The 4889-nt window shown below is 43.5% G+C and overlaps 1 pseudogene; it reads left to right on the forward strand.

Moving 5' to 3' along the window:
* LOC103076911 (60S ribosomal protein L32 pseudogene) overlaps positions 1-1023 on the forward strand; it is a 15771-nt pseudogene extending 14748 nt beyond the window's left edge.
* Positions 1024-4889: the final 3866 nt, after the last annotated feature.

Here is a 4889-nt window from a genome sequence, read left to right on the forward strand (position 1 = left end):
AAAAAAAAAAAAAAAAAAAAAATCACAGGAGCAATATTTTCCATCCCCTGTGATTTTGCAAAACATTTTCACTCCCACGCAAGAGGTGGAGTCTGTTTTCCCCTCCCCTTCAACTTGGGCTGGCCTTGGGATGGCCGCCCTTGATTAACAGAACATGGCAGAGGTAAGGCTACATGACTTCTGAAGCAAGGCCATCCAGGAAGGGCAACACAGCTTCCCCCCACCCCAGGCTCTCTCTCCTGGGACAGATGCCTGGGAAGCCTAGAGTACACCTGTGAAAAGTCTGGCCACCTTGAAGCTGCCATACTGTAGAGACCATGTGTTGGAGATAAAGAGGCATATCCAATCAGATGGAGCTGAGCCGGGTAGAGAGCAGCCATCCCTGCTGAGCACTGCCGGGGTTGCAGATTCAGGAGCGAAAGTAAGTTTTGTTTGTTGCTTTAAGCCCCTGTGTTTTAGGGTGATTTGTTATGCAGCAGTAAGTAACTGTGACAGTTTATTTAAAGAGAGTAGAGAAACTTCAGTAGCGCTCTTCCTCGGGCGCTGCCTAAGGAGGTGGCAGCTATCTCCTACTCGGCATCACGGCCGCTCTCAGACCCCTCTTGAAGCCCAAGATGATCCAAAAAAAAAAGGACCAAGAAGTTCATCCGGCACCAGTCAGACCGATATGCCGAAAGTAAGCAGAACTGGTGGAAACCCAGAGCCATTGACAGCAGGGTGCATAGGAGATTCAAGGGCCAGATCGTGATGCCCGACCTCGGTTACCGGAGCAACAAGAAAACAAAACACAGGCTGCCCAGCGGCTTCCGCAGGTTCCTGGTCCACAAGGTCAAGGAGGCTGAAGTGCTGCTGACGTGCGACAAATCTTACTGTGCTGAGATTGCTTGCAATGTCTCCTCCGAGAACTGCAAAGCCATTGTGGAAAGAGCAGCCCAGCAGGCCGTCGGAGTCACTGGTCCCAACGCCAGGCTGCGCAGCAAGAAAATGAATAGGCAGCTCGTGTGCACATTTTGTTTGTGTTAATAAAACCATAAAACTCAGCCGGAAAACCAAACCAAACAAAACCAAAAAACCTTCAGCAACAATCTTTTATAGCATCAGTGTGCCAGACACACGTGGGATCAAGAGCTGTTTTGTCAAGGGCTCTGTAAACGCTGCAGTCGGAAGCCACAGTGCCTATCAGTGGGCTTTGGAAACAAAGCAGTTTGAATGCCTTTGAACTTTCCTGCACGTTTTCGGAAACATGTGTCACTTTTCTTAGCAGTATACTTACAATGTGCTCATAAATAATCTTGAGTACAGACGGATATTGAGAGTTTCTTCTTAAAGACCATTTAACTTTCATAGAGAACATCTTATGTAAAACAGTTTCCTGGTAGAGGCTTATATTTGTTTAATGGCAAACTATAGGATATTCTAGACTCTTTTTTTGATGAAGGATTCAGGTAAACCAGAAATAGATTCCAGATACCTGCTAAGTGCTCAAACCAAATGTGCATAATTCAAATTTATTATTCGAAAGGTAGAGGAGTGTTTGGGAGGTTTTTTTTTTTAACATCTTTATTGGAGTATAATTGCTTTACAATGCTGTTAGTTTCTGCTTTATAACAAAGTGAATCAGTTATACATATACATATGTTCCCATATCTCTTCCCTCTTGCGTCTCCCTCCCTCCCACCCTCCCTATCCCACCCCTCTAGGTGGTCACAAAGCACCGAGCTGATCTCCCTGTGTGTTTGGGAGGTTTGATTCTCTCTCGTCCCTCTGATTAATGCCATGGTTAAGCTCCCATGACTGGCAAGCTTTCCATGGATGGGACCCAAAGGAGGGCGAGAAAATCTGGGTCTACCCAGGAGAATTGTGACTGACTGAAGCTTTACATGGGACCTTTGCCTCCATGGTTCTATTTACTGCTTTACCAGAACTTCCACTGGATGGCAAATTCCTTTAGGAAAAGGAGGCAGGTCTTACTACAGCCGTGCAAGCCGGCAGAGAGCCAGAACGTACCTAGCAGGCTGTTATCATCGTTAAGAATGTGAGCATGGACTCGGGGTCCGGAGAGCCTGGGTCTAAATCCCACTGGTGCCACTCACTGGCGGAATAACTTCAGGCAAACTATTTAACCTCTCTGTGCCTCAGTTTCCTCCTCTATAAAAATAGGAATACTCAAAAGGGTTAAACGGTTTAAAAGTCCCTAGAACAATGTGTGGCACAGAAGTGATAAGTGTCAGCTGTTACTGCTACTACTGTTACTACATATTAGTAATGGGCACCAGTGAAGTTTGCTGAGTGAATAAGTGAGTGAATGAATGCCACTCTACTGTGTCCTAGATTTTCCCCTTTATGTTTCTGTAATTAAAAAAATATTTATTTATTTATTCAGCTGCCCCGGGTCTTAGTTGCAGCACGTGGGATCTTTGCTGCTGCGTGTGGAATCTTCAGTTGCGGCATGTGGGATCTAGTTGCCTGACCAAGGATCTAACCTGGTCCCCCTGCATTGGGAGTGCAGAGTCTTAACCGCTGGACCACCAAGGAAGTCCCCTATGTTTCTATAATTTTTCTACTTTCTAGCTCCATTTACCATAGTTTTTGAAGACCTCATCTTACCCAGGGCTACTGGGCTCTTACATAGCCACAAGCTGAAGATTTGTCCATATAAATAGTTGGTTTGTTCACTGTTTGGCCTTCCAGAGCTCCAGGGCTCAGGTCCCCTTGTCCCTTCCGAACTTGATCCTTTCAGTGAAACTTATTGTTCATTGTTCATGCACAGTATGAATATATTTAAGAGTGCACGGAACACGCCCTTTTCTGCCAGCTGTTCAGACTTCCCTCTTAGTCACATGTCGTTCCTTGCTCTCATTCTTCCCGGATCCCTGATCATTTGCCTCCATCAGTGGGTCATTGATATCCATTTCTCCAGTTTACATGCTTTGATCTGCTCTGTTCAACTTTCAGCTTGTACCCTTTGGGTCTTTTCTGCTCACCCCGACCTGCAGGCTGCAGATGCTGTGCCTGACTCCTCACCCTCGGGTGACCAGGTCAGCCAGTATGCCCTGACAGTTACACCACAAAGAGCTCTTAATCACACACCTCCAGGCCACCCTCCCAACTTCCAATCCCATCAGGTCTGCAGACCCACCCCACCCCATCTAGAGAGCGTTTATCTGAACCCCGCCCATCGTTTAGAGATACACACTGGAAAACACATTGCATTTCTATCTCCTATTAATAGTGCATTGTGCTTATTTAGCTGTCTGTCTGTTTCCTCTACTTATATTAAAAGCATTCTCATGGAAAGGATTGTATGTTGTGTTGTATGTGGTGGAGGTTGTGTCTGTTGTAGATTTGTGTTCTAGGGTCTTGACATGAATCTCCCTCTTTTGTTGATTCAGGATCTGTTGGTGGAGATGAGTAGAGTGAAAAGTTAAGTTGTGGTTGAGTTTTTGTCATGTTTTGTCCAGCTTTGTATCAGTCTGCTTAACACTTAACTTGGTTTGCTCGTAGCTTTCCATTGTGTACTAAACAGAGCATTGGCTTGGGGGTCAGAAGACCTTGATTCATGCTTTAATTCCTTGGACAATTCGTTTCAGTTGAGTCTCAGTTTTCTAATCAGTAAGAGTAGGGCCATAATATCTCTCAGAATTGTTTGAGGGTTTAATGTAATCATTCTCATCAGGCTCACTGCTAGTCCAAGGGAGGGCTTTGTGAAAATGAGAAAAAGGTGTTCCCACATCCAGGCAGACACAATTTTGTCCCAGGATGTGCCCTTTGTGAGTGGAATGTGATCTATGTTCCCCACACATCCTCTTAGCTGGGGGGATGCCCTGGTACAGAGCTGTGTGCAGAGACTCCACGACTTTTAAAAGTGTAGTTTGTAATGATAAAATGTCATACATGTATTGGCAATTATTATTTATTATAAGTTCTGTTTCTCAGACCCTATCCTATCTATCTGCCTATCTATCTATCTACCTACCTACCTACCTATCCATCCATCCATCCAACCATCCATCCATCCATCCATCCATCCATCGTTCTTTCTGTATATCTATGTATCTCTGTATCTACATATGGATGTGTGGATATATGGATGTATAGATGTATCTATCTCTCTATCTCCATCCATTTAATCATTCCACCTCTTTTCACAAAGGATTTGAGGTGGCATTGATTAAATTACAGAATCACAGCTAATATTTGCATAATGCTCTTTCATTGATCTAAATTACTTTACGTCATCTTTATAATGGTCTTATGGGGGGAGTATCCTGTCTCTCACTTTACAGATGGGCTGGCTGGGTCTCAGACACACATAAGAAATGTCGGACTCAGGATGGAAGCCCAGATTTCTGGTTTACACCTATGTTCTTTTACCAGTATCATGCCATCCAATCTGCTTGTCACTATGATAAAGGACGATATGACAGAACTATTTTTTATTTTCTGTACTATTTCTCAAAAATTGGAACTGCTCTTCAGTAACTGAAACTGAAGAAAGATCAACATCTATTATTATAAACACAACAGAGACCTACAGAACTGGTTTTCTCTTGGTTTCTGTACTGTCTCTAGATGTTAGGGAATTTAATTTAATTTCTACGTGAGAGAAGCAGAGCATTCAACCAAAGGTATGTGGAGGACATAGAAATGAGCTAGGCTTAGAAGGGACTCAGATAGCCAGAGGAAAGGCAGAAAAAGACATTACCTACAGCTTAAGTAATTACTCACATCATTTATTGTGGCTACTGTATGTTGCTGTATAAATATATCACATATGATCTTATACAAGGGGGATTTCTATAAGAAGTATTATGATTAAACACAAGTGGATTTCAGATAAATCTCATACATCCATTTCATATCGCCCTTTGTTACAGGATTTCAAAATG

The sequence above is a fragment of the Lipotes vexillifer genome, unplaced genomic scaffold, assembly GCF_000442215.2.
Source record: "Lipotes vexillifer unplaced genomic scaffold, Lipotes_vexillifer_v1.1 scaffold63, whole genome shotgun sequence".
NCBI classification, from domain to species: Eukaryota; Metazoa; Chordata; class Mammalia; order Artiodactyla; family Lipotidae; genus Lipotes; species Lipotes vexillifer.